Consider the following 12,569-nt stretch of genomic DNA (forward strand, 5'->3'; position numbering starts at 1 on the left):
AAGCCTCCCTGCAGACTGAAGATAAATTTCACTGGAAGGACACTGAGTCGATGTGCCTTGCAATCTGATTGGTTCAGAGCATCAAAAGGTGCTTATTTTACTAACTTATTATGCAAATAGCAAGCTTCCTCATGATCACGAAACATACCATTTGATTTATAGAAATGAAATTTGCATCTAACTTTTCAAAATATTATTTTTAAATTATGTGTGTGTTGGCGGGGTGTGCGCACATGAGTTCAGGTGCCAGAGGAGGCCAGAGGTGTCATGTTCCCTGGAGCCGGAGTTGTAGGTCATTGTGAGCATCCATCATAGGTGCTGGGAACTGAACTTGGACCTTCCCAAAGCTTTTCTAACTCCTGAGCCATCCCCCCAGCCCCAACTTGTTTTTGTTTTGAAAGATGGGGTCTCAGTATGTGACCTCAAACTTTCACTCTTCCTGATTCAGACTCCTGAGTTGGGGGTGCTCCTGTTAGCACCACATCCTGCTGCGTTCACCTTTTTGAAGTTTGTTTGTTTGTGACATTTCTTTGTTGGGATGTTGTGCACGCCAGTGGAAGCCAAAGAACAGCTTGAGGGAGCTGGTTCTCTCCTTAAGCCAAGTGTTGAACTCAGGTCCGTCAGGCTTGGGGGCAAATGCCCTCACCCACGGAGCCACCTCACCAGCTCAAACGCACCTCTGAGAAAGTACATTGATCTACTACAAAGAAGACCTGAACCCACCTAGTTCTTGTCTGTTGTTTCTCACACACGTACACACCCCCCAACTCACTGGCCACACGGACTCTCGAATATTGGTGGATTGATTTAAATACTGAAACATATTTTCCATTAAATCTTGACTCAGGGGCATCAGCTCTGGAGTTTTCTCTTTAGAGCTGTTAACATGAATTCTGATGGCACGAGAAAGCTTGTTCTCTGAATTATATTTAGCTCATACAAACTCCACTGCACAATTATGTTGTAAAGAGGAATTAGACTTTCTTTTTACGTTGTTATTATAGCTTTGGGAAAAGGTGAATGCATGAACTAACTACACAAAGCCATAGCATGCTGTATTATTAATGTTGCTTTTTTTTCCCCCTTTAACATGGCATAGAGCCTAGGAAAGGTTGATGTGGTGCTGTATGTGTAGACAGGGTCTACCTAAGAAACAGATGGCAGTCGGGTGGCGCAGCCTTCAATCCCAGCACTCGGGAGGCAGAGGCAGGCGGATCTCTGTGAGTTCCAGGCCAGCCTGGTCTACAGAGCTAGTTCCAGGACAGGCTCCAAAGCCACAGAGAAACCCTGTCAAAAAAAAAAAAAAAAAAAAAAAAACAAGAAAAAAAAAGAAACAGATGGCATTCTCAAATTGGATGATTAGGGAGGGTTTAATAGGTTTGGGCAGAGTACAAGGGAACCACAGGGTGGGTACAGTGCCCAAGCTAGACATAGCCTTCCCCACTCTTAGATGTGCTGTTTAGGAAGAAGTTACAGAGCCCAGAAAGAGAGGGTTCTGGGGACCAGGCTCCTTTGAGGAAGGGTGACCTTCTATGCTAAGACACCACCAACCTGAGGCACTGTGCCAGGAAGAGAGCCGAGGATATTTGTTATTGTTTTGTTTGTTTTTTGAGACAGGGTTTCTCTGTCTCGTGTCTGTGTAGCCCTGGCTGTCCTGGAACGTACTCTGTAGACCAGGCTGGCCTCAAACTCACAGAGATCCACCTGCCTCTGCCTCCGGAGTGCTGGGACTAAAGGTGTGCGCCACCACCGCCCAGCAGCTGTGGGGAGTTAATCTCCACTCTGTCCACGCTCAGTCCCCTACTGCTGTTCCAAGGGCTGGAGGGTGAGGGAGCAGAGCCCCAGGGCAGAAAGCAGAGTGGAGAAGGACAGGAAGGTGGATCTGGAGAGCTGGAGGGGTGCAGAGAAAAGATCCCAGGCTGTAGGTTTAATTTCCATGTCGGATAAAGATGATGGAGGGGCGGGTACTACGATAGCTCCATGGGTAATGCGGTTGCTGCCGCGCCTGATGATGACCAGAGTTTGATTGCTGGTGCCTGACCCATGATGGAAGGATAGAACTGACTTTAGCAAGTTGTACACACACACACACACACACACACACATACACGCATGCACGCACACACACACACACACGCACGCATGCACGCACACGCGCACACACACACATACACACACATGCATGCACGCACACGCGCACACACACACACACACATACACACACACACATGCATGCACGCACACGCGCACACACAGAATTAAAAATAAAACAAATCTTCAAAAAAGGAAGGCTTCTTCTTGTAGTACTCCATTGTGTAAATGTACCACCTTTTCCTTATCCATTCTTTTCCAAGGACATTTAGGTTGTTTCCAGGTTCTGGCTATGACAAACAATGCTGCTATGAACATAGTTGAGCGCATGTCCTTGTGGCACGATTGAGCATCCTTTGGATATATATCCCAAAGTGGTATTACTGGATCTTGAGGAAGGTTGTTTCCTAATTTTCTCAGAAATCGCCATACTGATATCCAAAGGAGCTGTACCAGCTTGCACTCCCACCAGCAATGCAGGAGTGTATTACACAGCAGAAAAAAATTATGACATCTTAAAATTTGCAGGCAAATGGATGGAGCTAGAAAACATCATTTTGAGTGAGGTAACCCAGACCCAGAAAGACATGGGAAGTAGAAAAAGACAAGACCTCCTGAGTAAATTGGGAGCATGGTGACCTTGGGAGAGAGTTGAAGGGGAGGGGGTGAAGGGAGGAGAGCAGAGAAAAATATATAGCTCAGTAAAATATATATATATATATATATATATACATATATATGTATATTTTTTAATGAAAAAAAAGGAAGGCTTCCTTATTCTCTGGAATTACTTGTTCAGCATTCTGAATAGTAATATGACCTCATTGGTCCCAAGATTAGATGTTACTTCCTTGAAAGCAAGAGAGGCCAGGTAAAGTGGGCAGGTTCCGCAGCTTGTGAGAGCCAATGGCAATTAGGTTCCTTCCTATGGCTGTGCCCTTTAGGTAGCAGGGGAACAGTCATTTTTCAAGCAGAGAAACCAGAAAAGGATTTGCTGGCACAGCTCTGGAAATAGCCTTGTTTTTATGAATGGAATGAATTATGGCCTTGAATTTTCCTATACATTTATTTATTCCGTGGGGGGGGGGGGGTATGCATGCACATGTGAGGTCAGAGGACAATTTGCTGAAGTCGGTTTTTTTCTTTCTACCATGTGGGTCCGGAGGATCCAACTCGGGTCATCAGGCTCCAGCACGAGCGCCTTTACCCTCTGAGCCGACTGTCCCTGTCCTGGTCCCCTATTTTCTGAGTACCTGGAATCTTTCTTACGTGAGGTCCTCTAGGAAGAGGAGAGGACTGGTCTCCTTTAGTGACATGACTTTGACAAACAAATCAATTTGTTCCGTTTGTTTCCTTTTTTGAAAACAAGCAATCCTCCAGCGTTACATAATCGAATCTTCATGGCTCGCTGGGTTGTTCTGTCCTCCCGAGGAATCGGCAGATGGTGCCAATGCGGAGACCCGCGCACGCCGGCCTCTTGAGAGCGGCTCAGTGTCTGTCTCTCTGCCGTGGGGTCCCTCGCTGGCATTTGCTTCTCGGGATCAGTTTGCGCTTCTCATTCCTTAGGCACCGCTGGCTTCTTGCCTTCAGCGACCATTCCAAGATTAATTGAAAACGCTGAAAGCCCATAAAAAGAGAAAGGGCAGAGAAAAATATGTTGGATTCCGCCCCACCCCCCAACCAACACCAAAGCTCTCCTCTATTTCAGCTAAAGACTTCATTCAGCCTGGTCCCTGTGTCGTTCTGGATTGTTAAATTACAAGGAGGGTAAGAACGGGGCTGCCTGAGCCCCAGGGACATCTCGAAAGTGTCTCACAATGCAAGACATATCCTCGCAGAAACGATTGTTCCCTAGACAGGGCAGTTACTTGGGGTCCACGCTTACATCAGTGATGTCACCCTTGCTCAGGAAAAAATCTCGCATGCTCTGTAGGTGAGAAGCTCCCAGCTAGGCCCTCAGACGGAACCACGGTGTGTTTAGATGTTCTTGCTGAGGCACTGCCGATCCTGCCAGCTCTCAACCAAAGGCGCCCGGCTTTGCGCCTATTTAAACACGGAATGCTTCCCTGACCAGTGCTAAACACACCTTGAGTTTTTAGGTCCCTCAGCTAACACTTCAGACTGTCGAGAAGCCCCAGTTCTAGGAAATTTCAAGCCAATCTGCTTTTCCATGAAGCACTGTGGGCTTCGTTTCCAACCATGCAGAACCAGTAGGTCGGTCGGCTTGGTGCAGGGCCAGGCGCCGCTCCAAGAGCCACAGATGTAACCGCCCGTTCAGAGACTGCACTGTTGGCTGACTCTGGTTTTGGATGGAACCTACAGGCGATCGAAATATAAAACTCTCCTGCCTGTGGCAAAAATCATGGCTGGGCCTTGAAGGTCATCTGTACTGGCAGGTCACTCAGGGTCCTGGTTGTATAGACAGAGGAAATAACCTGTCTGAGGAAGGAAAATAGCTATGTAGAATTCTCTTCTGAATTTGATTCTCCTCTACCAAGCACAAAAGACTTTCTTTTCTTTACCTTTAGAGACAGGCTCTCAGGTATTCCAGGCTGGCCTGGAACTTGTCATATTGTCCAGGATGACCTTGAACCCCTGATTCTGCTTCCTCTACCTAATGGATGTTGAGACTGCACACATATGCCACCACACCTGGACTATATAATTCTGGGGCTTTGGGCGTGGCAGGCAATCACTCTACCTGTGAGCTACATCTCAACCCCTAAGACTACAATTTTACAGGGTCTCTCATGTAGCTCTGACTAGCTTTGAACTTCAAGGATAACCTCAGGCTGCCTTCACCTCCCAGATGCTGGCATTACTGGTGTGCGCTAACACCTCATGCTCATTTTGATTCTTTTCATTTATTATTCTAGCACTAAGTGAGAGCTGATGAGCTCGCTCAGAGGGTAAATAAACCAGTTGCCAAGCTAAGCAATCCAAGGCGGATTCCCAAGGTGCATGTGGTGGAGAGAACCGACCCTCAGAAGTTGACCTCTGACCGCTATATGCATTGCCATGGCACGCGCATGTGTACACATGTACACTAAACAAATACACATAATAAATTTAGAAATAAATATTAGGGCTAGAGAGATGGCTCAGCGGCTGAGAATACTGGCGGCTCTTCCAGAGACCCAGCTCAACTCCCAGCACCCACATGGCAGCTCACACCTGTCTGTAACTCCAGTTCCAGGGCTTCTGACACTCTCATACAGACATGCATGCAGACAAGACACCAATGCACATGAAAATAAAAATAAATTATACTTAAAAAATAAATATTAGGGGGCTAGAGAGATGGCTCGGTGGTTAAGAGCACTGCTTGCTCTTCCAGAGGTCCTGAGTTCAATTCCTAGCAACCACGTGGTGGCTCACAACCATCTGTGTTAAGATCTGGCGCCCTCTTCTGACCTGCAGGCACGCGTGCAGACAGAACACTGTATACATAATAAATAAATCTTTTAAAAAATAAAATAAATATTAGATGAGTACCCATACCATTAGGGTTAGTCCTTGTGCTAGGAGTAGAGTGTCCAACGGTGACTGGTTGGGGAGTCACACAGCAAAGGGACCTCCGTGACGAGAGTGTCAGCAGGGTCATCTGTACTTGGGCTGCACGGATGTGACGGTGACTTGCGTGTTGTACACGGCTCACACATGTGTCACCACTCAACCTCTGGGGTATATGACATCAGGATTGAAGAATTAAGGAGATGGACATGGTGGTGTGTGTCTGGAATTCCTGCTCCTGGGGGCTAAAACATGAGAATCGTGAGTGTGAGGCTAGGCTGGCCTGCACATAGGAAGCCCCAGGTTAACCTGGGCAGTGTAATGTCTCAAAAGGGCTCGGGGAGGGGGAGGCATTGGGGATCGTCATTTCCTGAACCAGACAGGAAATGTCAGGTTTCTAGACAGTGTGAGAACAGTTCTCCTTAGGGGAAAGGATGGGGAAATAGAACATAGGGAAACGAAGGTGATGAACAATGAGAGTTGGAGATCAGGTGTACACCGCTGGGGATTGGACCAGGACCTAATGCATGTAGACCAGGCTGGTCTTGAACTCACAGAGATCCACCTGCCTCTGCCTCCTGAGTGCTGGGATTAAAGGCGTGTGCCACCACCGCCCGGCTGATTGGCTCATCTCTTGATGCCAATTCTGATGCCCTGAGTTGGATCCTTGGAACCTACGTGGTAGAAAGATAGAATCAACTCCAAGAACGTGACCTCTGACCTCTGTGTGCATTGCGTGTTATAGCCAGCCTGTTGGTTCAAACTGAGAGAGTACAACTCGGAGTTGTTTATTTTAGGCGTATTTAAGCCTGGTGACAATTCTTGTGAAAATTATCTCAATTGCACAGCAAAGCCCACCTACATCCCAAAGGAACAAAGGAGACCTAACGTGGCACCTTCTGTGAAGGACAGGTTCTATAGACTGACTGAGGAACAGCAAGTGTGTAGGAGAGTGGGCCAGAAAGTCCCTGGCCACACAGATGGCACCAAGGTCACCATGGTCACCAGGCTAGAAAGCGAATCTGCTTCAGCCTTCTGGGCAGAAAACAGGTTTTGTGTTCCTTCCATTGAAGAAACAACAAACGGTGTGCGCTTAACGTTCTGGCTTCCCCTAATGCATGTCTGCAAGCGCGAAGCCCTCCACGCTCCCTACAGTGAATAAATAAATATAATAAAAGAAAAACAATATTCTGTATGGGATAGAATTTCTTTCATTTGAGAAAGCTTTTTGCTTAAACACACACACACACACACACACACACACACACAAACAGGCTTTTCTCTCCTTCGTCCATGTAACAAATGAGTTGTACCGCCATCATTTTGAAAACCACCGTTCGTGCCCTTAGGCTGTTCCAATAGTTTGTTCTTGTCAGGATCAATTATTTTTGCTCAGTCTCTCCTGCTTGCTTGGTGGTTTTTATTGAAGGACTTACATGCAGTGAGGTGCTTGGCTTTAAGTGTGACATTTGGTTTTGACCCAAATACGCGTTTTTATAGCTACGCTCTTTTCCATTTTCCTTGAAAAATCTTGAAATCCTCTTAAGTGATGAACATTTATGACCAAAGGCAGATTTTCAGAAGGAATCCTCTGTTTAGCATACTGACCATCCTCTCTGCCTCCCAAGAGAAAATTCTCCTGTGCTCACCAATCAATTCAGAGGACCGAGAGCCCTGAGAACAGTCTGTAATCCCAGATTTCTGGAGCCTAACAGAGAGATTTGTGTGATCTAAGACAAGGGAGATTACGTGCAGAATGTGATTCTGACATGAGAAAGAAGCAAGCGTAGATGAGGGTCATCCACAGAGCATCAATCCAGGTCCACTGTGGAAATGCTGGACAGCCTGCAGGACTCCAGCAGGCACGAGCAGTTTCTGAAGGGCTCTCTCATAAGACAGCCAAATGCATCTCTTCTGGGCTGACGCTGGGGTCCCGCCCCTCATCCCCACCTCACTGTCCTGGCATGGTGAGATGTCCTCCCTGGACTCCAAGAACAGTTTTCCTTTTGCATACTTCTTGCCTGACGGGTTATACAGTCAAATGGCAGAGCAGCACGTCATTATCTAACAATTACAATCCAGGCAACACCCTGTGGGGCAAGGCTTAGTGTGAAAGTGCTTTGAGGACTGCAGAGATGCTCAGAGGTCCTGAGTTCAATTCCCAGCAACCACATGGGGGCTCACAACCACCTATGATGAGATCTGGCGCCCTCTTCTGGCCTGCAGGCATACACGAAGGGAAAACATAATATGTATAATAAATAAAATATTTTTTAAAGTATTTTGAAATCTATAGCGGTATGCCTAATCCAAAGGGTTAGATTAAGATGGTCTCTACATGGCAGGCAGGGTGCTTTATAGTAACTACGTTTCCATTACATCTCTCCGTTGGTGAGACAACCATTTTTTTCCACATCTACACTTTCCCATTTCTTAATATTGCAATTTCCCTAAACTAAACTAATTTCCCTGAACTAAATTCTTTATTAAGTTTATATTACCTGACTGTCAGACATTATAAAAAAAATCCATGAAGAAGCTAACTGAGGTGTGGTTCAGGATTATAATATCTGCTCTGAGGAAGCTAGGGAAGGGGGATTGCTACAAGTTTGAGACCAGCCTGGGCTACAGTTCAAGGAATCCTGGGTCAGTTTGGCCTGAGTATGAGATCCTGTCTCTAAACAAAGCAGTGGGTAAGATGACTACACAAATAAAGGCTCATGCCTCCAAGCCTCACGGACTGGCTGAATGGCCCGGACTCACATGGTAGAGGGAGAGACTCCTTCAGTTTGACCTTTGATCATCAAGTGTGCACTCCCCTTTATACAGATAAGTCAAATGTGGGACTGGAGAGCTGACTCAGCGGTTTGGAACATTGGATGCCCTTGCAGAGGACCCAGGTTTGATTCTCAGCACCCGCATGGTGGCTCACAGCCATGTTTAGCTACAGTTCTAGGGGACCTGGTGCCACTTCTGAGCTCCACGGACTGCTGCATGCATGTGACACACATACATATACTCAGGTACAAATATAGTAAATAAATATTTTTAATGTAATAAATAGTACAAAGTCTACGAAGAAATGCGTGATATTCACTTGCTATTTTATTCCTGGTGCTTGGCACACAATGGGCATGCATTAATGTGGGCATGCGTTAATGTGGGCATGCGTTAATGTGGGCATGCGTTAATGTGGGCATGCGTTAATGCTTTGCTGTTATTGGGTTCTGTACATCTCAACGAAAACATTTTATTAGCTTTTGGGGAACAAAACTCTTGACATTTAGAAGTGTGAACTGGGCTTTAGGGGCTGAGTGACCTCTCCAGTTCTTCCTTGGCCTTTTGGAATATAACCCTACCCCCTGGAAGAACGTTCTAGCATACTGGAACCAGCACATGGCTTCCTCTCTGTTGACTCTGCTTGGCCTCAGCATAGCTTGCTTGTGCTTCTTGTCCTCATGATGACACCTGCCTGCTCATCACCACATGGAAGCCCAGGCCAGAGACACCAACACTTGGGTCGTGTCTGATGCTCAGGTGACTGTCTTCCTGGGTCCCAAAGCCAAAGCTGAGTCTTTTCTAAGTCATACACCGAACCTTTGGGCCCTTCTCTAGGACCTCTTCCTTCCCCAGCTCACTGCTTTGCCGTGTGAACCGCAATCTTTTTTCTCTCTGATGCCAGTATATGTAGCTTTGGAGAACACGGGGGAGGCCGGCCTGAGAGCTGTCTGCCTGCCCTGCCCTCCACACAGACACAGGCAGAGTTCACCCCATCTGCCCTGATGGAGACCAGGAAGCCTCACTCACTTTTATTCGATGAATGAATCCAGCTGATCTGATCCTCTTGTCTTTTTAGTCGCTTCCCCAAAATAGCTGCGTTTTCTTAGAAAACAATGCAGTTCTGCTAGCATCGCACCCACCTCAGCTTCTTCAAGAATTCTCCACCCTGTGAGATGAGCTACCAACTCTCCAGTGTCACATTCCAGGTCTTCCCTGGTCTGGTTCCAAACCACTTTTCCTGGCCTGTGTCACAACCTTTATTCTCCCCTCCTCCTCAGTTGCCAGAAACTTTCCCAAGAGCACTTGGCCATCTATCCCCTCTGTGGGGAACAACCTTCCTCTGAACCTTGTTTTTCAGTTGATAGCATTCACTTGCCCTTCAAAACACACACACACACACACACACACACACACACAGACACACACAGACACACACAGACACACATACAATCACACACACAGGCACAGACACACACACAGAGACACACACAGACACACACAGACACACACAGACACACATACAATCACACACACAGGCACAGACACACACACAGGCACAGACACACACAGATACATACACAGACACACAGAGACACACACAGATAGATACACAGACACACATACGAGACACACACAGACATAGACATAGACACACACACAGACACAGACATGACACAGACACACAACTCAAATGTCACTTCCTCTGCAGCCTTCTCTTACTCCCCTGCTTTGAGCTTCTGTAGAACCCAGCCTGTAATTCTCTAATTGCCTGCTTCCTGTTCTATTACAGTTGGCTTTCTCCTTTCTGTTTGTTTTGTGTTTTGGGGTTCTTTTTTGCAAGTTCCCGGAGGAGCACAGTTTACAGGGACTGGGTGTTAACATTTTGTTTGTTTTGCTGTGAGTCAGGGTTTGTTGCAGCTCAGGCTCATCTTGAACTGTGCATGGCCCAGGATAATCTTGAGCTCCTGGCCCTCCAGAGCCCTGGGGTTAAAGCACGCGGCACCTTGCCTGGCTTGGTCTCCCCACTCTGTGAACCTCCTTTACTCACCTCCACCAAGTGTCACCCCAGTCCCAGCCGCCATTGCCTCTCACTAGTGCTTTGAAACAACACCTGCCCGCCTGCGCCATATTTCCACACTCCCCACCCACGGGGACACCATCCACGGCGATAAGGCATCCTATGATCAGAGGTCACCCACCACTTCTGGCTCACTGCAGCCCTGCCTGCCTCTTGGCCTTCTTGGGCACAAGCTCTCTTCCCCTCAGGACATCTGAATCTTTCCCTCTGTGAAAACTCTTTTTCCAGATGGATATATGACTTGCTTTTTTTTTTTTTACTTCATTTTTGTTTTCTGATAAAAAATAAAATTCCCCTTGCAGGGATGCCTTCCCTGGTAGCTGTCTAAAACGGAAGCACAGTGCATTGGCAAATGCTTGCCGAGTACACGCTACGCCCAAATTCTAACCCTTGCCGGGCTTAACAAAGAAACAAGTGCTTGTTGAGCAGGTGTTTCCCTGTATGCACATGTGTATACACCCGGTCACATACACGTGTATCAGATACCTAGAAAATTCACAAATCTTAATTCCAGCCCACATCCAGGATTATCTGAGCTGTGAGTACATATGTCTCAGCCATTTGTTCTATGAGCTTAATTCTGATTTATTTCATTTGCTTTAATAATCGTGTGATAACCAGGTTCTCAGGGTTTTCAGATGAGGGACGAGCAGAGGTCTTTCTCAGGAGTGCTTAGGATTCAGAAAGGCTAGTGATGGGCACAGCAGGGATTTAGAGTCAGCCCTTTGCTGCTCATTGGCTGCTGAGGGATTCTGCTCAGTTCATCTCCTGAGGTTTATGTTGAGTGTACATTGTATTTAATCCTCCAAGCACTGATTATTCTGAGGTCTGGAGCAGGTTAGATACCGCCCAAGGGTGGTTCCATTAGGTAGACCCTGTTTTTCCCATCAGACATTCCAAGCGTTTTTAGGGTTGCAACCCTCTCTTGCCCCCCACAACCTCAGCCCCCCGCCTCTCATCACCACCCCAATCCTCCATACTGGTTGTTAAGAACCTGAGCCATTCGCACTGGTCAGTAGTGGTGCACACTTTTAATCCCAGCACTCCTGAGGCAGATGCAAGCGGATCTCTGAGTTCAAGGACAACCTGGTCTATAAGCAAATTCCAGGTCAGTCAGGGCTACACAGAGAACCCCGTCTCAAAACAAACAAACAAAAGAAACTGGTCCACTTTGATGAGGAAATTCTGTTGGTCATATTAAGTAAACTTGGAACAAACTGTGAAATTTTCCTTGTTCATCTGGTCCTGTGCAATTGCTTTCCTTGGGCCATCCTGGGTTTTTTTTTTTTTTTTGCCTGTTTTGCGTTTTATATGTTTGCCTGCTTGTTTTGAAACAGGGTCTCACTATGTAGCCCTGGCTGGCCTTTAATTCACTATGTAGACCAGGATAGCCTCACAGAGATCTGCCTGCCTCTGTCTTCTCAGGGTTGGGATTAAAGGTGTGCAGAATCATGCCTGGGTTTTTGGTTGTTGTTGTTGTTGTTTGTTTTTTGACAGGGTCTCACGAAGCCTAGGCTGGCCTGGAACTCTATGCAACCAGGACTAGCCTCTTCTAAGTCTTGAGCTTCTAATTCTCCTCTTTGCATCTCCCAAGGCATTAGAAGCATGTGCCACCACACCCAGCTTCACCCCACCCCTAAAAGAGGAAAAGGACATAGTACTGCTCTTTAGTCCTAGCTGGCCTCACGTTCACAGCAATCCTCCTGCCTCAGCCTACAGGAATACACTACCGCATCCAGATCCATCTTTCTTGGGTGAACATTAATAAAAGTACACCATGCAGAACATAGGGACCTCCTCGAAGCCTGTGTCCTATGGTCTGCCCATCTACGGTAATGAGGCCAGATAGAGAGCAGGTTGCAGACAGAATCAAGAACAGGGAGAGGTCCCCATCTCCAAATCTTAACTCTTCCACCACTAAACACCAGTGGAAGATGGGCCTCAGAGATGCAGAAGAAAGAGAACCTGCTCATCGCATGTGTGCCCTGTCCAAGCACCTGGTCCAGCCTTTCCTGTGTCCCGTGTCTTCTGATGTCACCGAGTTTAGTTTGGAAGGATTATTTGCATTTCCCAGAAGAGGGGAAACAGGCTCAGGGAAGTTGATGAC

Source organism: Arvicola amphibius, chromosome 10, assembly GCF_903992535.2.
Source record: "Arvicola amphibius chromosome 10, mArvAmp1.2, whole genome shotgun sequence".
In the NCBI taxonomy this organism is placed as follows: Eukaryota; Metazoa; Chordata; class Mammalia; order Rodentia; family Cricetidae; genus Arvicola; species Arvicola amphibius.